Source organism: Somniosus microcephalus, chromosome 11, assembly GCF_052327205.1.
Source record: "Somniosus microcephalus isolate GS21.2 chromosome 11, FLI_Smic_1.0, whole genome shotgun sequence".
Classification (NCBI taxonomy): domain Eukaryota; kingdom Metazoa; phylum Chordata; class Chondrichthyes; order Squaliformes; family Somniosidae; genus Somniosus; species Somniosus microcephalus.
In genome coordinates this window covers 204,936,363-204,962,690 of record NC_140997.1, presented here as the reverse complement: position 1 = coordinate 204,962,690, position 26,328 = coordinate 204,936,363, and the positions used below count along the sequence as shown (strand labels likewise).

At 44.8% G+C, this 26,328-nt stretch overlaps 1 protein-coding gene across 1 annotated transcript in view; it reads left to right on the top strand.

Moving 5' to 3' along the window:
• syn2b (synapsin IIb) overlaps positions 1–26,328 on the top strand; it is a 666,583-nt gene that overhangs the window by 609,881 nt on the left and 30,374 nt on the right. The window lies entirely within an intron of this gene.

Here is a 26,328-nt window from a genome sequence, read left to right as displayed (position 1 = left end):
GAGAGGTGAGGAAGTAACAGAGAGAAGTTGTGAGGAGGGAAGAGTGGAGGTAGAAGGAGGAGAGGAGTTAAATAAGGTGAGAAGAGAAGATGGAGAACGGGAGTGAGGGAGGAGTGGGAGGATGATTAAAAGGTAAATTTAGGGCTGATATTAGGAAATTCTTCACACAAGGAGTGATCAACTCATGAAATGGGCTTCTATATCACGTGGAATTATGGATTGAGAAAAAAAGTATAGTGCCTTTCAGGATGTCCCAAGGGGCTTTACAGCCAATGAAGTACTTTTGAAGAGTAGTCACTGTTGTAATGTAATAAGCACGGCAGCCAATATGTGCACAGCTAGCTCCCACAAACAGCAATGTGATAATGACCAATTGATCTGTTTTAGTGATGTTGGTTGAGGAATCATTATTGTCCAGGACACCGGGGAGAACTCCCCTGCTTTTCTTCGAAATAGTGCCATGGGATCTTTAACATCCACCTGGGAGGGCAGTCGGGGCCTCGGTTTAATGTCTCATAGGAAAGGCGGTACTTCCAACAGTGCAGCACTGGAGTGTCATCCTAGATTTTTGTGCTCAAGTCTCTGGAGTGGGACTTGAACACAGAACCTTCTGATGCAGAGGCAAGGGTGCTACCACTGAGCCGTCTGGCTAACACGCGAGTTTCCTGCATTTACACCAGTTCTGAATGGCCATAATTTTAAGCCCAAAATTTGAGGTGCATCAGAACCCAAAGTCATCAATTCTGGTGGTTGATAATAATTTTTCTTAGCAATTCTTTTTAATTTCTCCTTACTGAGACCAGCACTGTATTTTTATATTTTGAATGCTTTGTTATGGCATCAGAATCTGTTACATTAAAATGCGAAAAGCTTCCACAATTGCATTTTCTTAAACATGCTGTGTTAAATAATGTTTTGATGGCTGCAAACTTTAATTTTCATAACATCAATAAGATAAAGAGTGACTTAAAGAGGATAGATGGCATATGTTTCGCACTTTCCTTGGGCCCTGATTGTTTACGCTGATTTCTGTTTGTTTAACACCAGTTTTTACGTTCGGGCGTACACTGATGAGATTTTCAGGAACTTTCAGAGTAAGTTGCCTTTGGCAAGATCGGCATAGAAACCGGCATAAATTTTGGCACGAGCCGGATCAAGGAAATTCAGGGCCATTCAGTGGCTTACCAAATATGCCACTGGAGGTCAGCTTCTCAATGAGGCTAAGCTAACACACCTAATCAAAGATTCTAGAATTGTTAAAGTGTTAAAGCTGTCGGCTTTTGCTCAGCCTTAAGAGAATTGTTTGATTTCTTCACTATAAATTTGAATGTCACAAGTTTGCTGATTTTCTGTGAAGCTAGATTAGCAACCAGACAACTAAGTTCAAAGTTCACCTTAGCATTCTTGAAACATGCATTTAATGATTACTCAAAGATATAAGGAGCTGCTTTTTAGTCATTGTGTTGCCAAATCAAGCACATAGAGCTGTTACCTTGAACTGTTCTGATCTCTGTTTTGAATCAAACCTCTAGAATTTCCTCAGTGAGTTATGTCACTATTGCACCTTGTAAGACAATCTGCACCCACCGGTGGCCTGCAGAGGAAATTACACCCAGCTTTCCTGGGTCAAATAATTTGCATTCACATTGGTGCAGTCTTTTGCCCAAAATCCATGTAAAACGATTGTAAGCATTTGAACTCCCTGGAAACCTCAGTGCAGTCTTTAAAAAGACAATTCAGCCTGCGGAACAGGCTCGAGAGAGAGTGAATGGTCTACTCCTGTTCCTATGTTCATTCTTCAGCAGCAGACTGAGGGATAGGTAAGAGAGGAACAGTGCTTGGTGCTTTTACTTGAACTCTCGAATAACTTCAGTGTATGTCTTGGCAATATTTTTATTATACATATATAGAATTATGACTATGCGGACATAGAATTATGACTGTGCAGACACCATCTGGGTTCAGAGGGCAGCAGGGCGTGGCACCAAGCCAGAGAAGAACACAGGACCTCACTGATTTAGAACTCCAAAGCCTCCTAAAGGAAATCAAAGGCAAGAGGCACGGACTCCCGTGTGTGGGTGCCATGCAGAAATGTAACTCGTGCTGCCAGGAGGGAGGTGCCAGGAGGGAGGTGATACTAGCACTGGCACTGAGTGTCAACGTCCTCACCCCCAGGACCGCAGAACAGTGCCAGAAAAATGACCTCACCAGGGCTGGCACTCTTTCCTTTTCTTTCTTGCCCATAATGAGCACCATCACACTCTGCATTCGCGTAAAGCAACACTTCCACAACTAACCCTTCACACTGCACTCTGGTGAAGGGGAGCTCTAACTCAGCAGCTTGCACTATGGTTAACCAGCTCCCCTCACAGCAATTACTTACGTGCCCAACTCTAGAACCCCTCCCTCCACTTTATCTTTTGATCAGGTGGTTGAATGCAGTTTTTCAGTGTATGGTGACTTCTCGGGGGCCCCGTATTTGTCAAGGGTAAGGGCTTTGTAAGCCTATGCGTTAACCCACCCCTGCTCCTTTTCATCAAGGAATTCCAAATGTAGAAGAATACCTAGAGGTACTGCAATACTCTCTGACACCGCAAGGAAATTTCGCTTTAAGTGAGTGTAGACCCCACCCTGAATTCACTGCTTCAGGTCTCAGTAGTAACAAACCTTAAGTTAAAAGTATTTAACTGACAGCAGCAATAAAATATATCCGAACAAAAAATCCTCTCCTTTCAATAAATCAAAATCTCACCTCACTTCGTTTGGCGGCTTACAACATCCTTCACTGGAATTTTTATCCTGAGATTTGTTCTTCCAACAGGCTCTGCGACTAACGTAAAGAGGTGCAGGATGATAGGAAATATGGTGGATGGCATCACCATCATCCGCCCTCAATTGCATGTCCTCCACTTGTTTTCTGGTAGGCCTTGGCGGCACTGTCCCCTAGGGGAGAGGAAGCAAAAAAGTCAATGGAATAATGCATAGCTGGAGACTCAGCGGAGTGCGATGCCAAACCACTTACTGCCCACACTCCTCACTTGAGCATTCACTTTTGGGTGGCTGAGGCTGGAATATCCCGGCCTGTGTATCTGAACAGGGATAAGTTATATTTATTTTGTAACAGATCTGCTGACTGTTAAGGTCTGGAATGCACTGCCTGAAAGAGTGGCCGAAGCAGATTCCACAGGAACTTTCAAAAGGCAATTGGCCATGTACTTGAAGAGGACTAATTTGCAGGGTTATGGGGAAAATGCTGGGAATGTGGGACTAAATTTAACAACTTTCAAAGAGTTGGCACAGATGTGATGAGCCTAAAGTCCTCCTTCTGTGCTGTAAGATTCTATGATTGATTCTGTGGGCTGTCAAACACTAACAATCTGTACTCCAGGTTAATTCCTTCCTCTCAGGATGATTTAGAGATCTCCCCGGAACAGAAAGTTGAATGCTGCAATTTTTGACAGCTCGCAGCCATTCTGCTTTCTGTGCCGGTGAGATGAGGGACTCCCGAGACCTGAAGAATGGAAGGCTGTAAAGGTAAGTAAAGGTATGTAAAACTTCTTTAAACACTTTACACACACCAAACACACTTACCTTTGCACTCATGCACCCATCACTCACCTGAACACCAGACGTCTCGACCCCTCCAAGCCCTTCATCCCGACGGTCCGCCTCCTCTAACTTGGCGTGGTTTGCAGATGTCGGGAATCCCACACTTCAACATTAAAAATAGGGATTCGGCTAAAAACTGCCTGTTAACTACCTGTTAACAGGCAGTTAATTGGCACTAATCCCCTTCCCGCCTCGGGGAGGTGGGTCCCAGTGTGGGTTGGGTACCCGCCTCCTTTGAAACTGGCATGGAGGCGGGTTGGGTGCGGGATGGGTTCGTGCCCCCCTGATTTTGGGATTTTAACTCCCCACACACCTCCAATCCCGCCTCCACGGCCCAATGAAAATCCTGCCCACCTTGCCCCCTTCTGACGGTAGAATCACACATCGCGGAGGAGTGGGACATCGTTGGGGGTGGGGGTCGGACGATTGCGGAGGTCCAATCGAGTGCAGGTAAACTTATATGGCCTGGAGGAAACACCCCTGCTCCTTCTGGCCCACAAGCAGTGCAATAAAAGCACTTACCTCCTGGATCCGGCCCTGCTCGCTTCCTTTTACCTGCCGGGATTATCCCCAGGAATCCCGAGCTCCATGAGTTAAAAATAAAAATCCTGTTTAAATGGAGGCCTGTAGCATCCTTAAATGTTTTCAGTGACTCCAGAGAGAGGATTGGTTCCCTGCCCCCGACCTGCCTCCGGTAAAACCGGAAGTGGGCAGGCTGGGGTTGGGTTTGAGAGTTTAAACATTTTTTCCTTCCCACCTGTCCTTGGAGGTTAAAATTCCCCCCTTTGTGTAAGTAAAAATGATAAGTATCAATGTTTTCCATTTCGCTGTTCTAAATTGCTCAACGTAATTCTAGCTCTGCTAAGGGATTTGATGTCGTGCAATCATGTTCTCGTTCACACTCCAGGACAACAGGTATTTAATCTTCTGTGTATATGTAGTACTGGCAAAATTTTTCTGTCTCCAAGATGATTATCACATAGTATTGATATACAACCTTAAGGGGGGGATTTTAACCCTGAACTCCCAGCGGGAACGGGGCTGGTGGACGGTTAAAATCATTTTTTTTGCTCTGTTCCCACTGAGTTCACTCTGGCCACCAATTTAACCACACGGTTTTCTTAGTTGTCCGAGGTGCCTGCCAGAGATAACGAATACATGCAAATTAGAGTCCTATGATGTAATTAGAAGATAAGAACATAAGCTTAAGAACATAAGAAAAAGGAGCTGGAGTAGGCCATTTGGCCCTTCGAGCCTGCTCCGCCATTCAATAAGATCATGGCTGATCTTCCAACTCATCTCCACCTTCCCGCACTATCCCCATATCTCTTGATTCCCTTAATATTCAAAAATCTATTGATCTCAGTCTTGAATATACTCAATGACTGAGCATCCACAGCCCTCTGGGGTAGAGAATTCGAAAGGTTCACAACCCTTTGAGTGAAGAAATTTCTCCCCAGCTCAGTCCTAAATGGCCGACCCCTTATTCTGAGACTGTGACCCCCTAGTTCTAGATTCCCCAGTCAGGGGAAACATCTTCCCAGCATCTACCCTGTTAAGTCCTGTAAGAAGTTTATATGTTTCAATTATATCACCTCTCATTCTTCTAAACTCTAGAGAATATAGGCCTAGTGCCCTCAGTCTCTCCTCATAGGACAATCCCCCCATCCCAGGAATCAGTCTGGTGAACCTTCGTTGCACTTCCTCTAAGGCAAGTATATCCTTCCTTAGGTAAGGAGACCAAGACTGCACACAATACTCCAGGTGTGGTCTCACCAAGGCCCTATATCATTGCAGTAAGACTTCTTTACTCTTATACTTCAATCCTTTTGTAATAAAGGCTAACATACCATTTGCTTTCCTAATTGCTTGCTGTACCTACATGTTAACTTTCAGTGATTTGTGTACAAGGACACACAGGTCCCTCTGAATACCAACATTTCCCAATCTCACACCATTTAAAAAAAATATTCTGATTTTCTATTTTTCCTACCAAAGTGGATAACTTCACATTTCTCCACATTATATTCCATCTGCCATGTTCTTGTCCGCTCACTTAACCTATCTATATCCCTTTGCAGCCTCTTTGTTTCCTCCTCACAACTTACTTTCCCACTTAGCTTTGTATCATCAGCAAACTTGGATACATTACACTCGGTCCCCTCATCTAAGTCATTGATATAGATTGCAAATAGCTGAGCCCCAAGCACTGATCCTTGCAATATCCCACTAGTTGCAGTCTGCCAACCCGAAAATGATCCGTTTGTTCCTACTCTCTGTTTTCTGTCCATTAACCAATCCTCAATCCATGCTAATATATTACCTCCAATCCCATGAGCCCTAATTTTATGCAATAACCTTTTGTGTGCCACCTTATTGAATGCTTTCTGAAAATCCAAATACACTACATCCACTGGTTTCCCCCTTATCTACCCTGCTAGTTACAACCTCAAAAAAACCAATGCATCCACTATCTCTGCAGCCAACTCTTTTAAAACCCTAGGATGCAGGCCATCAGGTCCAGAGGATTTGTTGGCTTTTAGTCCCATTAATTTCTCCAGTACTATTTCTTTACTAATACTAATTTCTCTAAGTTCCTCATTCTCACTAAACCCTTGGTTCCCCACTATTTCCTGAATGTTTTTTTTGTTCTCTTCGATGAAGACAGATACAAAGGGCTGGATTTTACCTTTTTGATGCGGCTTGGGGGCGGGACAGCTGCCTTCCGGGTTCCGATCCCGCCCCCCAATGACGTCCGATGCACAGACACTATTTTGCATCAATTGGCCTTGTTAAGCCCATCCTGCGGGCTTGCCAACCAATTAAGAGAAAGCCGGTGTCAGATGACGTCAGTTGATGACGTGTTTTCTTAAAGGGGCCACGCACAATTTTTTTGACAGGTGCTTTTTCAGTGTTTGACAGCATTAAGGTGCTGCAAACACTGACAATAACTGTACAAAGGTGAGCCCTTGCACCCAGACTCTCCAGTGACTCACTCCTTAGGCGAGAACAGATGGCAGCTGCAGGTGAGATTACAGAGGCGATCTGTCACTGGTGAGAGAGGTTCTCTCAATGAGGTGGGTCTACACAAACACTTCGAAACCTGTTACCTACAGAAAAGTCTAAATACATTAAAAATGATTTTTCCAACATTTTCTTACCTCTGAAACTCACCAGTGTACTATTGGATCCTTCACACCACTTCTGCAGCTGTCATCAATGAAGAAACATTACAGTAGACCCACAGCACACCACACTTACCCTGGCGTGGTGTCCGGACTTTGGGAAGCCTGCAGTAGACCTGTCAAAATTGGAAAAAGCCTCTTAACAGCCTGATAACAACCTGTTAACAAGCAATTAAGTGCCTATAATCCTCTTCCCACCACCAGGTGTCGGGTCCATACGCAAATTGGGGACCCAACACACGGAAAGATTGTTTGGAGGTGGCTTGACAGCGGGTTCGGGATCCGCTGTCAATCTTTGCAATTTTGCCACTGGTCCCGCCTCCAAACTCACCCCCTGAGCGCCGGCAAAATTCCCCCCAATGTATTTGTTTAATATCTCTGCCATTTCCTTATTCCCCATTATAAATTCTCCTGTCTCTGCCTGTAAGGGACCCATGTTTACTTTTGCTAATCTCTTCCTTTTTACATACCTATAGAAGCTTTTACAATCTGTTTTTATGTCTCTTGCTGGTTTACTCTCATATTCTATTTTCTCTCTCTTTATCAATTTCTTGGTCCTCCTTTGCTGAATTCTAAAATCCTCCCAATCCTCAGGCTTACTACTTTTTTTTGGCCACATTATAAGCCTTTTTCTTTAATCCAATACATTCTTTAACTTGTACGATAGCAAATTGAGGAGACCAAACGCAGATTGGGTGACCGCTTTGCGGAACATCTCCATTCAGTCTGTAAGGATGACCCCAAGCTTCCGGTCGCCTGTCATTTTAATTCACCGCCCCATTCCCACTCAGACCTCACCATACTCATGCTTTTGCATTGTTCCACGGAAGCTCAGGGTAAGCTCGAGGAACAGTACCTCATCTTCCGATTAGGCACTTTGCAGCCTTCCGGACTCAATATCGAGTTCAACAATTTCAGATCATAACCTCAGCCCCCATTACATTTTTACTTATATTTTTTATCCACACCTTTGTTTTGGCCCTCCCTCCCTTTTTTTCTCTCCCACATGGCAGCTGTCTTCCATTCTGCCAGCGCATTTCACACCTAATCTAGAGCTGTCTTTTGTCTCCACTAGTCCTATCACCATCGCGTCTCATTTTGAATAGCTCTTAATGTCTCTTCACTTCTCTTTTGTTCTCTCCCAGCCCCCAGACTGGCTTTTTAATTTGTTTCATTTCCTGTGCTTTTTCAGTCTTGACAAAGGGTTTGACTCAAAACGTTGACTCTATTTCTCTCTCCACAGATGTTGCCTGGCCTGTTGAGTTTTTCCAGCATTTTCTATTGTTACATTCTTTAACTTCTCTTGTTATCCACGGTTGCACCATTTTTTCCATGGGGTTTTTATTCCTTTAGGGAATTTATATTCGTTGTGACTTATGAATTATTTCTTTAAATGTTTACCATTGCTTTTCTACCATCATATCTTTTAATCTAGCTTCCCAAACTACCTTAGCCAACTCACCTCTCATACCTACATAGTTTGCATTGTTCAGATTTAAGACCCTAATTTTGGACTTAACTAAATCACTCTCAAACTCAATATAAAATGTTATCATATTATGATCACTGCTATCATATTATGATTATTATTACGATGGTAGTGCCTTTTTAACACAACATCAGGCTGTTGCAGACCTCTGTAACATTCTGCAACATGACCTGCTGCCTGCTCAACCAGGGAGGCCATGCTTTGCTAGTGGCTCTCAAAGTCACTGCAGACCTCAACTTCTTTGCCACTGCCTCCTTCCAGTCTGCTACAAGCGGTCACCTGTATCTCCCAGTCCACAGTGCACAGTTGCATTACGGAAGTCACCAATGCTCTGTTCGCCAGGGCTGACCAATACATCACCTTCCCCAGTGACCTCAACAGGCAGCAGGAGAGAGCTCAGGGATTTGCAGCAGTGGCTGTCTTCTCTCACGTCTAGATCGTCATTGACTGCACATATGTTGCCATCAGGACACCAGCCAGCAACATTCATCAATAGAAAAGGCTACCACTTCAGTAATGTCCAACAAGTCTCCGATCACAGAAACTGGATCATACAAGTTTGTGCAAGGTACCCAGGTAGCTGTCACAATATATTTATCCTACAACACTCAACCATGCCCCCAATATTAGAACCTTCCACCAACATAACAGGGTGGCTGCTGGGAGACAAGAGAAATCCCCTACACATGTGGCTCATGACACCCTTCCACAACCCCACCAAGCCTGAGCAACACAGGTATAATCAATGCCATGGGATCATCCGGATGATTATTGAGCAGACGGTAGGACTGCTGAAGCAGCAGTTCAGGTATCTGAACAGGTCTGGGGGATCCCTACAATATGCCCCACAAAGAGTCTCCTGCATCCTGCACAACCTTGGCACAGAGAAACCTGCATTTGGAGGAGGCAGTGCAGCAGCAGCAATCCTCATTGGATGAGGAAGGCCTTGGAGAAAGCGAGGAAGCAGCAGAAGGAGAGCTCCCTCAATACCTTGCAGCAAGAGAAAAGCCTTGCTACATTAAAAGTCACCGTTACATCCTTCACCACTTCCTTAATACTACATTAAAGAATATTGAAGCCATTCAGCCAAAATCTATATCAATGACAATTGTCCTCCTCCAAGGTATCTTTTGCAGGAAGCTTTTGCTACTGAGAAGGACCTAGAGGAAAGAGAAAAAGGACAAAAGTTATGATGGTACTGAGAGGCTGGTCATTAGCCGGTGACCGTCTTCAGAATGCAGCTCGAAGTTGAGAAGCTTACTGAATATTTGTTGAGGTGAATGAAGGGTTATAAGTAATATGCAGACAACCTGCTGAGATAAGTCACCAGCCTCACCTTCCCCGATGCTCATGGCTTTTCCCGGGCCACTAATGTCCAGAGCTTCTTGCTCCGCTTGGGTGTGGGCTATGATGTTAGATACTCCTCCTCCAGTCTTGGCCCTCTCACTTGCATTATGTGCTGTTTGGTCCTGCAGGAAGAGAGGGGAGAGTTAGTGAGTGGCCATTGAAACGGTAAATGGAGATGTGATGGGCTTGTACATACGGTGCATGTGCTAAGAGCTGGAGAAGAAGCAAGATGGAATGAGGATGGGGAAGTGATGAACGTAAAGCCAAGTGTGTGGAATGTGGTGTGAAAGGAGTGCTAGGAGGAGTTGATGGTTGTGCAAGTGCTAGGAGGTGAGGAGAGAATTCTGTTAGTGTGTGGAGTGAAGAGAGCAAAGGAAGAGATGGGTGCGTTTGGAATGAGAGAGATGTTGCAATGTGCCCTTGTGCTTGTATGTTGAAGGATGTGATGGAGGGGAGGGAATTGTTGAGAGTGGTGAGGAGGGGTGAAAGGAGTGACAGCAAGTGTTGTTGAGGGAGATGAAGGGATAGAAATTCACTTTGGGCAGTAGCGCAAAATGGGCGGTATTGCATTGGTCACCCATTATACGCCCTGCCCGTGTTATGCTCCTCTTGCTCTATGTGGGAATTCAGGGATGCTGCCAGTGTCCCTGACGACCACGTGTGCCAGAAATGCATCCAGCTGCAGCTACTAACGAGCCATATTCAGGCGCTGGAACTGCGGATGGATGGGTTGTCCAGCATTCACGATGCTGAGAGGGTCGTCGATTACACGTTTGATGAGTTGGTCACGCCGCAGGGTAGGGCTGCACAGGCAGAAGGGAAATGGGTGACCACCAGGTGGAGCAATAGAAGCAGGCAGGTAGTGCAGGGGACCCCTGTGGCCATCCCCCTTTCAAACAGGTATACCAATTTGGATACTGTTGAGGGGGATGACTCACCAGGGGAAGGCAGCAGCAGCCAACTTCCTGGCACCAGGGGTGCTTCTGCTGCTCAGGAAGGGAGGAAAAAGAGTGGGAGAGCAATAGTGGTAGGGGATTCTATCGTAAGGGGAACAGATAGGCTTTTCTGTGGCCGTAGACATGACTCCAAGATGGTTTGTTACCTCCCTGGTGCCAGGGTCAAGGATGTCACTGAAAGGCTGCAGGGCATTCTGAAGGGGGAGGGTGAACAGGCAGAGGTCGTGGTTCACATTGGGACCAACGACATAGGTAGGAAGAGGGATGAGGTCCTGCAGCAAGAATTTAGGGAGCTAGGTAGCAGATTAAAGAGTAGGACCTCAAAGGTTGTAATCACTGGATTACTCCCGGTGCCACGTGCTAGTGAGTATAGGAATAGGAGGATAGAGCAGATGAATGCGTGGCTAAAGAGTTGGTGCAGGAGGGAGGGCTTTAGTTTCCTGGATCACTGGGTCTGCTTCTGGGAAAGGTGGGACTTGTACAAGTCGGACGGGTTGCACCTGAACCAGAGCGGGACAAATATCCTTGTGGGGAGGTTTGCTAGCACTGTTCGGGGGGGTTTAAACTAAAATGGCAGGGGGTTGGGAACCTGAGCAGGGAGACAGAGGAAAGGAAAACAGGGATAAAAGCAAAAGATAGGAAGGAGAAAAACAAAAGTGGCAGTCAGAGAAATCAACGGTTTAAATCAAATGTGGCCACAGTAAATAATAATTCTAATAGGTCTAAGAGCGTTAAAAAAACAAGCCTGAAGGCTTTGTGTCTTAATGCGAGGAGCATTTGTAATAAGGTGGATGAATTGGCTGTGCAAATAGAGGTAAACGAATATGATTTGGTTGGGATTACGGAAACGTGGCTCAAGGATGGCCAAGACTGGGAACTCAACATCCAGGGGTATTCGGTATTCAGGAAAGATAGGCAAAAAGGAAAGGGAGGTAGGGTAGCATTACTGGTTAAAGAAGGGATTAATACAATTGTAATGAAGGATATTAGCTCTGATGATGTGGAATCTGTATGGGTAGAATTGAGAAATACCAAGGGGAAAAAAACATTAGTGGGAGTGGTATATAGACCTCCAAACAGTAAGGCGGAGGTTGGGGATGGCATTAAAAGGGAAATTAAAGAAGGGTGCAATAAGGGCACAGTAGTCATCATGGGTGACTTTAATCTACATATAGATTGGGCCAACCAAATTAGTAACAATACTGTGGAGGAGGAATTCCTGGAGTGTTTACGGGATGGTTTCCTGGACCAATATGTCGAGGAACCAACCAGAGATCAGGCCATCTTAGACTGGGTATTATGTAACGAGAAAGGATTAATTAGCAATCTTGTTGTACGAGGCCCCTTGCGTCAGAGCGATCATAATATGATCGAATTCTTCATTAAGATGGAGAATGAAGTAGTTGACTCAGAGACAAGGGTCCTCAATTTAAATAAAGGAAACCACGATAGTCTGAGGAGCGAGTTGGGTAGGATTGATTGGGGAATGGCACTCAAAGGGTTGACGGTGGATAGGCAATGGCAAACATTCAAAGACCGAATGGATGAGCTACAAAATTTGTTCATCCCAGTTTGGCATAAAAATAAAACAAAAAAGGTGACTCAACCGTGGCTAACAAGGGAAATTAGGGATAGCATAAGATCCAAGGAGAGGACATATAAATTGGCTAGAAAAAGCAATAATCCTGAGGATTGGGAGCAGTTTAGGAGTCAACAAAGGAGGACAAAGGGATTAATTAAGAAAGGGAAAATAAAATATGAGAGTAAGCTAGCAGGGAACATAAAAACTGACTGTAAAAGCTTTTATAGATATGTGAAGAGAAAAAGATTGGTGAAGTCAAGCGTAGCTCCCTTAGTCAGAATCAGGGGAATTTATAATGGGAAACAAGGAAATGGCAGACCAACTAAATACATACTTCGGTTCTGTCTTCACAAAGGAGGACACAAATAACCTCCCAGAGATGCCGGGGAACATAGGGTTTGATGAAAGGGAGGAACTGAAAGAAATCAGTATTTGTAGGGAAATGGTGTTAGGAAAATTGATGGGACTGAAGGCTGATAAATCCCCAGGGCCTAATGGTCTACATCCCAGGGTACTTAAGGAAGTGGCCCTAGAGATAGTAGATGCATTGCTGGTGATCTTCCAGAACTCGATAGACTCTGGAACGGTACCCATGGATTGGCGGGTAGCTAATATTACCCCACTATTCAAAAAAGGTGGTAGAGAAAGAGCGGGGAATTATAGACCGGTAAGCCTGACATCGGTAGTGGGGAAAATGCTCGAGTCTGTTATAAAAGATGTAATAGCAGAGCACTTGGAAAGCAGTGACAGGATCGGACAAAGTCAACATGGATTTACAAAAGGTAAATCGTGCTTGACTAATCTACTGGATTTTTTGAGGATGTAACTGGTAAAATAGATAAGGGAGAACCAGTGGATGTGGTGTATTTGGACTTTCAGAAGGCTTTCGATAAGGTCCCACATAAGAGATTAGCATGCAAAATTAAGGCACATGGGATTGGGGGCAAGGTATTGACTTGGATAGAGAACTGGTTGGCGGACAGAAAGCAAAGAGTTGGAATAAACGGGTCGTTTTCCGAGTGGCAGGCAGTGACTAGTGGGGTACCGCAAGGATCGGTCCTAGGACCCCAGCTGTTCACAATATATATTAATGATCTGGACGAGGGAATTGGATGTAATATCTCCAAATTTGCAGATGACACAAAGCTGGGTGGGAGGGTAAGCTGTGAGGAGGATATCGTGAAACTCCAGTACGATTTGAACAGGTTGGGTGATTGGGCAGAAACATGGCAAATGCACTATAATGTGGATAAATGTGAGGTTATCCACTTTGGTGGCAAAAACAGGAAGGCAGATTATTATTTGAATGGCAATAGATTGGGAGAAGGGGAAGTGCAAAGAGACCTGGGTGTTCTTGTGCACCAGTCGCTGAAGGTAAGCATGCAGGTGCAGCAGGCGGTTAAGAAGGCAAATGGCATGTTGGCCTTCGTAGCAAGAGGGTTCGAGTACAGGAACAAGGATGTCTTGCTACATTTGTACAGGGCCTTGGTGAGACCACACCTTGAGTATTGTGTGCAGTTTTGGTCACCTTACCTGAGGAAGGACGTTCTTGCCATGGAGGGAGTGCAGCGAAGATTCACCAGGCTGATACCTGGGATGGCAGGAATGACGTATGAGGAGAGATTGTGTCGATTGGGCTTATACTCACTGGCGTTTAGAAGATTGAGAGGGGATCTCATCGAAACCTATAAAATTCTGTCAGGTCTGGACAGATTAGATGCAGGAAGGATGTTTCTGATGGCTGGGGAGTCCAGAACCAGGGGTCATAGTCTAAGGATAACGGGTAAGCCATTTAGGACTGAAATGAGGAGGAATTTCTTCACCCAGAGAGTGGTGAACCTGTGGAATTCTCTGCCACAGAGGGCGGTGGAGGCCAGTTCATTAAATATATTCAAGAAAGAGTTGGATATATTTCTTGAGGCTAAAGGGATCAAGGGATATGGGGAGAAGGCAGGGACAGGGTACTGAATTTGGATGATCAGCCATGATCTCATTGAATGGCGGAGCAGGCTCGAAGGGCCGAATGGCCTACTACTGCTCCTATCTTCTATGTTTCTATGACTTCAATGGAACTGAATATAGAAACAGTGAAACTAGAATGCATAAGTTTGTGCTGCAGCCTATATAATATTTGCTTCAGTATAATTTTACGTAGCAATCAAATATACAGGATACATATGAGATTTTTGAAGCAGGCTGTTCTCGTTCCTTAGGCTCTGTGAAAAAACCCTTTTTATATGCTTGCTGCTTCCATTTCAATTTTTGAAATCACTAAGAAAATCTGGTATTAAAGATAATTTTAGGCAAAACTAGAACACTGCAGTCTCACCCGCAATAGATGGTAATTTGGCATTCTGAAAAGAGTGAGTTTGCATGTGAAGAGTGAAAAAAACACTTCACAGCATGTTTTCAACATTGTAGAAGGGTTGTCATGGAAACTACACTAAATTGTCAGGTGAGTAGACCAGGATGAGTCGCACCGATATCGGTGGGCAATGATGAAGGTATGATTTAATACTGGTTTCACGGTGATAAAACAAAATTAAAGAGGTGTTCTCCTGAAGCTTCACAGAGGTCTTGTTGAAATAGTGGTCCCTTAAGCTTGTTGTTGTCTCAAAAGCTAGTTCGTGAAATATCTGCACCAGGAAGGCAGTGATTAATTATGTTTGTGAATATTTTGTCAGCTATCTCGCATTATTGTGTCAGGTAAGTATTGTTAATAGGTTATTTTATCAAAGTTTTATTACTGGATAGAGAAGCAAGTCAAGAGACAGGGCATTGAAATGGAACAGTTTCATAGCAAGTGCATGAAGGGCTAAATTATGGCTATTTCTCCACACATAATGACACCAAAGCAGAGGCAACATCTAGGAATTATAGAATATTTAAAAATTTCAAATGTCTGTTTCATTATTGCTCATAAACTGTAATTATATTACAATAAATCACCAGCTCCCTAACCACAAATGTCACATCATTTATTCTTGGCATGGTTTTGCCTCATTCCACATTCATAATGTACAAGTTCACATGAGTCTTTGACTTCCATCTTTACTGCCTCGCGTAAAGCATTGCCTTGGCGAACACAGAGAGGAATATTGGGCAGGGACGAACACACGCCCGTAATGGAACCCATTCAATTTTCCTTCCATAACAAAAGGAAAATTGAGCGTGCTCTGTTACAGCTATACGATCCTCCCCAGCCAATTAAACTCATTGTGCTCTGCCCAGGCAGGAGAGATGAAAATCTACGCCATTACTTTTGCAAAAATATATCGTCGTCATATATTGCAATGCAGTTTCTACTGAAGAGCTTACGTTTCACTTAATGAGGCCGAATTTCATGCCTGGCGTAGATTGGTCGGCCGTGGGCCCATTCCACCCGCCCAATACAGTCGGCTGAGGGTCTGTGTCATTTTGGTGGCCAATTTTTGGTGGAATGTGCGAGCTGCCACTGCTAATTGTAATTCCTATAGGCAGCTTGCAGATTAGGAGGGCAGGAAATCTGGTGGGACGGCCACAACTTAAAGGCAGCCTGTAGCTCCTTAAGGGAAGGTGTTCCTTCAATGGGGGACAATGAAAAACAATTTTCTAAAGCAGCAGGCAGGGCCATCAGATTCTCTGATGCAGCAGATTGGAGGCTCTCTCTCCCTCCCATGGGCGACGGGCACCCAGTCAAGTTTCTCCCAGCAATGGAGAGAGATAGCAGAGCAAATCAATGCCAGCAGCTTTGCTTCCAGGACCTGGCCGCAGTGCAGGAAAAAGAAATAAGGAAATCAGCAGGGCTGCCAAGGTAAGACTCCCCTTCACATCTCTTAGGCTCTGTACAGCCCTGCAGCACCCCTCCTAATATTTCCTACCACAGCTCGATGTCAATTTTTGTCTGATTACACTTTTCGGAAAATCCTTGGAACATTTTCCTAAGTTAAAAGCGCTATATATATGTAATAGGTTTTTTTTTGTTGCTGTTTTGTTATTATTATCATTTAGTCCCACCACTATCAATCCATGCCTCTCCTCCGATCACTGCACCTCCTTCTGCTTGCAGTCAGACTCTCAAAACCTGCTACTGCCCTCACAATGACTTCACCCTCTTTGACACACTTGCTGCTTCTTCAGCTCATCATGCACACAATGCTAAGCTGCCTCAGACGTCTTCCAAACCCTTCAACAAGGTACAGACTACACTCTTCTTGCAGGAGAAGCTGGGCACACAACAGAGGGGAGAGCACAAAGACAAAAGGAGGTCCTGTTTCAATACATATCCTGACACCAGTGGAAGAGGCCGCCATTGATGTCATTGGCAGAGAGAGGGCATGCATCATTGGAGATGGCCAGCTTGGAGGCCACTTACAGCAGCTGTTTGGTTATCTTCCCTTGCTTTTCTTTCTACTTAACTCTCTCACTCACACACTCGGCATGACAACTTGGTGGTGCATTGCACTGGCATTCATCTGCTGCTGCTTACCCTTGCCACCATGTGCACTTGACCCTTTCCCCTTCTCTAAGTCTATCAGACACACCACACCTAGCAGGCACCCAGTAAGAGGGAACAACCTGTTTTGATTTCTTTTTGGGTTCAATAAAGACTCATTTCTGAAAGAGAATGTTGTTTAATCTAAAGTCTTGTTCAAGACTTTCTACAGCTTTTTACAGAACACACCATGCTGTGATGCAGCTAGAATGAAACTGAAAGTAAAACTCCTCTGGACTGCTTGTCTCTCACATGACCTCTGCTGGTCAGGCACAAGTAATCAAAAACACAGACAAATATGCTGTAAGGCATAAGTAATCAAACACAGACAAATATCATCACTATTTGCTGATATCATTACATCTCCCTTTCTTAAAACAAAAGTATTTTACTTTTAACTAACAACATTTAATGAACTTACATTATCATTATCATGATCAAGGTTTTTTACCCTTGCTTTGTGTGTTCACATGAAATATGTCAATACACTAGAACTTGAAGAAAGAATAAGATAACATTACTTCCTTCTTTAACAATAGTCCTTAAATTTGCTCAATGAGTCTCTCAGGAGGCTTCACGTGTCTTGAGGATTTTCTGATTGATTGTCCTTGAATCTGAGTTGTTGCCTCAGATGATTGGTTCTCAGCTGTGTGATCAGGTTGTTCACCAGTTTCAGTCTCTTGACCTGCTGTGGCTGGTCCCATGAGAAGATCTCGACGATTTCTTCTCAGAACAGCACCCTCATCTGTCTGAATGGTGTATGATCTTGGTTGAACTTCACTCAGGACAGTTCCCTTCTGAGCCCATGTGTTTGTTTTGTCTTTCAACCTTACTTGGTCACCAGTGTGGAGTTCAGGTAGGTTTTGTGTTCCTCTGTCATAGTAGTACTTTTGCTTTTCTTTCTGTTGCTCTTTGAACTTCCTCACTTTCTCCCCCTCTTTTGTTTTCAGGAGGTTCTCCGGGATGGGTAGGTTTGACCTTAGCCGACGTCCCATTAGGAGTTGGGCTGGTGACATACCACACTCGAGCGGCGTTGTGTGGTATACAAGCATGCTTTGGTAGAAGTCAGTTCCACTGTCTTTTGCCTTGTGCATCAGTCTTTTCACTGTCTGGACCGATTTTTCCACTAGTCCATTGGACTGTGGATAGTGAGGACTTGACGTTGTGTGGACAAAGTCCCACTCTTTGGCAAAGTGTCGGAAATTTGCATTGTTAAACTGGGGTCCGTTGTCTGTGAAGACCTCGCTTGCCACGCCATGTCTGGAGAATATGGCTTTCATACTTCTTATCACAGCTTCTGCAGTGGTGGTGTACAGTCTACAAACCTCTGGATACAGGGAGTAATAGTCTGTGACGACAAGATAGTCCTTCCCTTGACATACGAATAGGTCAGCGCCTACCTTCTGGTAAGGTCTGTCTGGTGCTGGGTGTGGCTTTAGTGGTTCTACCGGATTGCTTGCTCGATATTTCAGGCATATTGTGCAGTTTGACACCTCATTTGTCACATCTTGGTTGATTCGTGGCCAGTACATCACCTCTCGTGCTCTTTTCTTACACTTTTCGATTCCCAGATGTCCTCCATGGATCTTTTTTAGCATCTCTCTTCTCAGACTCTTTGGGATAACTATTTTACTTCCTTTGTAGATGATGTCTTCGACCACTGATAGTTCCGCCCTGCAGTTCCAGTACTCTGCTATATCAGGTGAGCAGTCTTGCTTCATGTTGGGCCATCCATCCAAGATGCTTTTTCTCAGTCGTCTCATTGTTTCATCTTTGTTTGTCTCAGTCTTTATGAGCTCCATTTTTGCATCTGCTATGGGCAGTGCACTTGTGATCATGTCCACGTAGGCGTTCACTTTTTCATCCATTGTGGTGTTTGCAGGCTCACTTGGGTCAACAGCTCTGGACAACGTGTCTGCTGTATACATCAGCTTACCCGGTGTGTACGCAACATTCAGTTCATCATAGACTGTCTCTCCTTCGCTTTCCACAATGAGGACTCTCTTTACCAGGTTCAGTCTCTCACAGGCTTTTAAACCTAGTATGGCTTGCACATCCTTTGGCACCACGATTAATGCTAGCGTGTGCTCTCTGTCCTTGTGTGTTACTTTGACAATGCATTTTCCTTTCACTGGTATATCAGTACCTGAGTATCCGGTCACTTTCACTTGTTTTCCATGTAACTTTGGTCTGGGTCTAATTCTCTTAAAATCGGTCTCTGATATCACATTAACTTGTGCTCCAGTATCCAATTTAAATGGAATGTGTATGTTGTTCACTTTTAGTGTCAACATCCAGTCTCTTTCTTTTTTGTTTTCAGACACAACATCTACATTGAATTCCTCTATCTCGCTTTCATCTACTGTATGGACCTTGCTTTGTTGCGCTTGGTTCTTACAGCAACGGGCATAATGGTTGTTTTTGTTGCAACTATAGCAAGTTTTACCATATGCTGGACACTTTCTTGGTGGATGCTGTGTATCGCATCGACTACATGACTTCCGATTGTCCCTTTCATTTTCGTTTGCTGGCCACGTCTCTTTTATCACATTGGCGCTCTTTTTGTTAAACGGTTTGTATCCATTCTTTCTCACTGCATCCACGTTGCAGCTACTGTCACTGAACAGCTCCTTTGCCTGCAACTTCACAGTCTCTGTAACCCTACACAGTGCTATGGCTTTTCCCAGGTCTAGATCTTGCTCTCTTAGCAGTCTTTCCCTTAGACCATTATCTGGAATACCACACACCAGTCTGTCTTTTATCAGCGAGTCTGTCAGTCCCCCAAATTCACACGATTTGCTTCGGTTTCTCAGTTCAGTCACATACTGATCAATAGTCTCGCCGATTTTCTGTACACATGTGAAAAATTTGTGCCTCTCAAAGGTCACGTTGCGTTTAGGTATGCAGTAGGCCTCAAACTGTTCCATTATTTTATCTAGCTTCATTTTGTCTCCATCAACAGCGAATATGAAATTATTATATACCTCCAGCGCTGCATCACCCACGACATGTAAGAACAGTGACGATTTCTGTTTATTACTTTTATCGTCAGCTCCGATTGCTGATAAATACAACCCTACACGTTGTTTGAATCTCCTCCAATTTTCAGCCACATTACCTGTCAATTGAAGCGTCGCCGGTGGGAGTAAACCTTCCATTTTTTCACTTCGTTAGCTATTCTCTAATGGTAAGCAACGATGTTCTCTTCTGGCTTGCTAATATGTGGAGAGCTGATTTCGCTTACTTGCCACAACTGCTTTCACTGTCCCATCAAGTTGCTAACTTCAGATTTTTTCTCTTTCAGCCACTTCTGACATCATGTTTTGATTTCTTTTTGGGTTCAATAAAGACTCATTTCTGAAAGAGAATGTTGTTTAATCTAAAGTCTTGTTCAAGACTTTCTACAGCTTTTTACAGAACACACCATGCTGTGATGCAGCTAGAATGAAACTGAAAGTAAAACTCCTCTGGACTGCTTGTCTCTCACATGACCTCTGCTGGTCAGGCACAAGTAATCAAAAACACAGACAAATATGCTGTATGGCATAAGTAATCAAACACAGACAAATATCATCACTATTTGCTGATATCATTACACAACCCACTTGCTTCCAAGCCCCAGCTCAAAAATTGACATGCTGTGTGGTATAGACAGTGAGTTAGAGGGGTCTACAGTAGCTGATTCACCAAACACAGTGCCACAGAAGAAAGTGAAGGCGGAAAGGATAACCCGGAAAACAGCTCACTGAAGGGAAAGCTCGCATCCTAGCTCCACTGAAGTGCACAGAGATGCAGATTTCAGGAGCCTTTAAAAGAAAGGTGCTTTCTGTGCACCAGTAATTGCTCATTGCAGTGGATGGCCTTGCCAGGGAGCTTGCAAAATATGTCAGATTGTGGAGGAGTTCACTACCCAATTTCTGTGGGGTTCCTTTGGATGCATCAACACTCAGAAGTCAAACATGGAGCATACATTCACCTCAATGGACGCTGCAGCTGGGCCTTCCCTGTAGGAGTCTGTGGCACCAGTCTCAGGGATGCTCGTACTAGGGATATAAATGCTCTGGGCTCAATCATCTCCTCTGCCTTGCACAAGCCGGGAGACCAAATGGAAAGGGGTTTCAGTTGGATAACAGATTTCCTACAGTCTGCTCTCTCACAGATCAGTGGGAGAGCTGGGCCACAGCCTGGCAGCTGTAGCAGTCATGCAACAAGAAGGGAACACGTTGTCATGTCTGGACTCTCGCAAGTTCCTTCAACCAATGCCCGCCCTGGTTCTAGAAAGCCAGCTGGGCGAGACTGGCCTGGCATCTGCTGAGTTGCTGCAGTCTGCAGCTGCCCCCTCTCATGCCTGAACTCCTAGAGGTCACCGTCACAAGCATCTTGGTGTCCGCAGATCACCGGCTCGTTGATAATTAGGCCCGAGGCCCAATATCAGATGTGCCTTTAGCCTCACCATTCAGGTACAGGAATTTTTGGTGTGCAAATCTCTAGGCCCTTGAGTGAGCTACAGCAACTTTCCACTTACCATGCTGCAACCACTGGGGGAAGCACCTCATCAGAGCATCAGATTAGTGAAGAGAGCCCCTAAGACAAGCATGAAGGGACTCACACCCGGGTGATATTTAGTGTTAGGCATCTATACAAGGTATGAAAAATATAATCCATTTTGAAATCTTTAGTGCAAAGAATGTTTCTGTAGTTGCTGGTGACCCTGCAATGTTAGTTGACATGAATATCACTATTAGTCTTTGGACGGATGTAGTTTATTTGAGGGTAGAAGGACTCGGATAGATGTCGGATATGACAGTTAATGAGCTTCTGCCAAAGAGCACCGGCTGCAGGCAGGTGTGGAGAGCTCCCACATCACACACCAGTTGCACGTGAATGGAGTGGAAGCCCTTGCAATTCATGATGGCAGTGGGGTAAAGTGAAGGAGCCCTCGGGGCAATGTGGAAGCAGTCAGTGAGGCCCTGGACTTGCGAGAAGCCTGTAATCTGCACGAACCCCTGGTGCTCCGGATGTCCACGGGGAAAGTGATGAAAGTGTAACATGTCATCTGCTTAATGCAAGCAGACTGAATATCACCTGATACCCCTTGTGGCAGCCTGGAAGGACCTTGAGGCTAAGAAGTTAAGGATTTCAGTAACCTTGACTGCAATAGGCAATGCTTTGCCAGCTGTGGTAGTTGGTTGCAGGTCTTGTTGCAGGTGGCATTGCAACTCTGTGACAGCCTCCCTAGAGAAGTGCAGCCTCCTTATGTACTGCCTTTCTAAGAAGTACAGATATGCTATCTTGGGTCTATGAACTGTGTTGGGAGGATAAGGATTCCTGCAGGCACACCTCATTCTATTTGCAATTGCAGCTGTGTTGCTCCTCTTCCTCTTCCTGCTGCCGCTCCTCCTCTTGCCAGAGTGGAATTGCTGAAAAGACCACCATAAAGAAAAACGGGCGTTACCAGAAGGTTATTAAGAGTTCAGAATGTTTTACAGCCACTACAAGAAATGGTCTAGGTAGACAAAAACCACATTGTAATACTAGGAAAATGCGTTTTACCCGAGAGCAGATGACCATCCATTTAAATATCACTGGAAGTGGCCGCCTCTCGACTTGTGCCACTCGTGTTTGTGGGTGAGATGAGACAAAAATGCATCAGGAGTCTTGACAACATAATTTGACCCCGATTTGCACATATTCATTCGGCCCCTGCCTGTTTCTGCCTAAACCGAGATCCACTGAACACTGGACAACCAGCGGTAAGTCAGCAGTTCTGTTTCATTAACTATTTTTGTCTCGCTACCGTCTTGTTTCTAGGCATAAACAACAACAACTTGAATTTATATAGCGTTTTTAACGTAGTAAAACATTCCAAGGCACTTCACTGGAGCGTTATCAAACAAAATTTTACACCGAGTCACATAAGGAGATATTCGGACAGGTGATCAAAAGCTTGGTCAAAGAGGTTTTATAAAAGGTATGAAAGATATAGTCCACTTTGAGTGCAGAGAGTGTTACTGTAGTTGCTGGTTTGAAGGAGCCTTTTAAAGAAGGAGAGAGAGATAGAGAGGCGGAGAGGTTTCGGGAGGGATTTCCAGAGCTGAGCGCCCAGGTAGCTGAAGGCGCAGCCGCCAATGGTAGAGCGATTATAATCGGGGATGCGCAAGAGGCCAGAATTGGAGGAGCACAGAGATCTCGGAGAGTTGTAGGGTTGGAGGAAGTTACAGAGATAGGGAGGGGGGCAAGGCCATGGAGGAATTTGAAAACAAGGATGAAAATTTTAAAATCGAGGCATTACCAGTTGGGAGCCAATGTAGATCAGCGAGCACAGAGTTGGTGGGTGAACGATACTTGGTGCGAGTTAGGACATGGGCAGCAGAGTTTTAAATGAGCTCAAGTTTACAGAGGGTGCAAGGTGGGAAGCCAGCCAGGAGGGGTACACAGGGCGGGTAGTGAGACAAAATAGTCCTGAATATATTTTGATTTTAGTAAGACATTAAACAAATCACTAGTGAGCTGTTATTGTGTGTCAATCTGTGGATTGCAGTGTTTGCAATAATGTTGAACAACTTACACTATCCATCAAATAAAGAATTTGTAACATTTATCTTGGTGTCGATGATGCAATACAAAAATCAGCTATTGAACAACTCCTGCGTATCCAATGCACAGCAAAAAAAAAGTGTAAGCGACTCCTAACAAAAGCAGTTCATGCTATGCCAATTAATTCCTTTAAAAATGATCTGAATGAATATCTGGATTAGAATGCTATTGAAGGTTATAAGGATAGCACAGACATAGATGATTAAATATTCTATCGACCATGATGGCTCCTGTGTTGCTGGGTTCATGAAAGTGTTTTCAATGAAACGCAACTGATGGTTGAATAAAGAAAATTAATAATAAAATAAATTTTGATTAGAATCAATAGGTGCTGCTGCTCCAACCAGCACTACTTTATATTGACATAAGTTTACAATTAAATCAATTTCTTAGGTTGTCTTGAGATTCAGAAGGCATTTCAAGGAAATTTATCTTCTTGAACAACTAGCTGTGGTTATCTATCTCCCTTAGGAGATTAAATTAGCTGAGTAAAGTATTGAATTATTGTATGATAGTGCAAACTGACCTGTTGTCATTCCATCCTCTCTTACATTCTCATTTGCTTTGTTAGTTCTCTATCATTTCAAAGATTGGAACTAAAAACTAAGGCTTGGGGGGTGATTTTCTCAATGGGAAGCTTTTGGAGGCGGGACTCCCACTTGTCGGGTTTCAGTCCTGCCTCCATCAGCTTCTGGCCAACCAGTGGGATTTTCCCAAGTGACCAAGTGCCCGGCGGGCTTAGCAGGCCAATTAGGGCGAAGCCAGTTGCAGAGCACGTCAACGTATGAAGTGTCAGCTGTCAAGAATTTTTGAAAGAAGAAATGTCATAATTTGACAGCTCTGTGAAGCTGTCAAACACTGACATTCTGTGTAGTTTGATGAGTCCTGGTGTTCAGGACTCATCAAACCTTTTTACTTTGCAGAAATCAGATGACTGTTGCATCGGAGGATGCAGCAGCCAGTCTGTGATCTCTACAATGGAGATGTCGGGGACTCCGGCTCCACAGCGGCTGAAGGCTGCATGAAGAAACTAAGGTAAGTTAACATTTTCTAACACTTTACACTCACCTCACATACTTACCACTCCACATTTGTACCCATCACTCACCTCTACAGCGCACTTTCAGACCCCGCAGACCCCCGCAGACCCACTGCTCGCCTCCTACACCCTGGCGGGGTTCCCCCAGGTCGGAAAGCATGCACTTCAGGGCACAAAATGGGGATAATCCTATTTTCTGCCTGTTAACTACCTGTTAACAGGCAGTTAATAGGCTTTAATCCCTTCCCGCCTCCAAGGAGACGGGACCTGGCGCGGGACGGCTTCCCACTTCCTGGCAAGAGGGCACGGAGGTGAGTTGGGGGCGGGTTGGGCACCCACCCCCAAATTCTGCCATTTTCCCGGCAGACCTGCCTCCATCCCTGCCTCCTCGGGGCTGAGAAAATCGCCCCCTTTATTTCTACATAAAATAGTGCTGCAGTAGTGGTGGGAGCAGCAACACCTATTTGTTCTGTATCATTACAGTGACAACCTATATCTGTGTCAGTGGTACTAATCTGATATAATATAAAATGGCCTGGACTCATAGAAGAACAATAGTAAAAGGGCATAATTGAAGTTCTTTGCAAAGGGAGCTAACAGTATAGAACCATATAGTCATGTGGAATTACATATGAAAAGAATGGCACAACATGGGCTGGATTTTTCCAACCTCAGCGGGTCCGGGGCGGGCGACGTCCGTGGCGTATGCGGAACCTGCATCTGTCTCAATCCAGGCCTCCAACAAGATTTTCCATTGATGGGGCTTGTTAAGCCCGCCCTGTAAGGTTCCTGGCCAATTAAAAGGAAGCGGGTCTGATGACGTCATTTGATGACGCGTCATCAGCCGGTTTCCTTAAAGGGGTCATGTCCACAATCATTTTGACAGTTCTGCTGTCCGTGTTCTACAACATTTAGGTGCTACAAACACTGACAATCACTGCACAAAGGTGCACGGCTGCACCCAGGCTCTCCTATGTCTCCTCCATATGCTTATGGAGGGAGTCACAGCACACAGGGAGGTTCTCTTCCCTTCTAATGGGCGGAAGAGACCACCACAGGAGACCAGTGCAGCTTGGTTGCACATTGCACAGGAGGACACAAGCAGGGATGTCATCAGGAGGGCCAGGCTGCATTGGCGCAAACCTTTCAATTATCTCAGTAGATCACAAAACGTTACTGCAAAGCCACACTCAACCTCATCCTGCTGTGCCACTCATCACATCCCCATGACTCTGCCTTCCCTACCCTACTCCTGCACATCCTTACTCACACTAACTTACCTTACACCTCCACCCATACTTTTCTATCTACATTATCACTTCCCCATCTCACTAGCCACCCCTCACACTCACCCTCATCCTTGTCCAATCATACCAATTAACAACACACAAGTGTAGGCAGTTGGGTGTTATCGCCAATGTTCATATAATGATTCTGTTAATGTGCTGTCAAACATTGAAATCTTTATTTTCAACACTTTGTGTTCTTGGACAGATTTGTGTGCACCTTTGGAAGTGGCTTAGTGAGTTGCAGTGAATGGTGAGACATAATGGAATCTCCAGCAATGGTGATGAGTGTGAAAGGAATGGCTTGGGCATTGTAGGGATGCTTTATGGTGTTGGTGTGGGGTGGTGCCAACCAAGCGTATCATGTGGCAGCCAGGGTGTACAGCGTCAAGTGAAGTAAATCTGGCCATGGTGAGGCCATCCCTGGCCTCCTGGGCAGCAATGTGCTCGGGTGCTGATGCAGCATCAGTTGGTTGCGGAGAAGGTTGGTACTGTTGTTGGTGCTGCTGGTGTGCCTGGTGCTGCTGGTGTTGGGGCTGATCGTGGTGGGATTCTGAGGACCAAGGTAAGATTTTTTCAAGGGCACCGATACTGATGTAATAGATGGCAGATGAAGCTGAGATCTGTCACTAATGAGGTTGCTCCAAGGAGGTGACACTGGATAGAGAGTTTGTTCCAAACACTTTAAACCTCCATAAAGCTGAAAAGTGTGTTCCAAATCCTGAAGGCTCCAGCCTCTAATATTGGAAATTGAACAGCTGTGA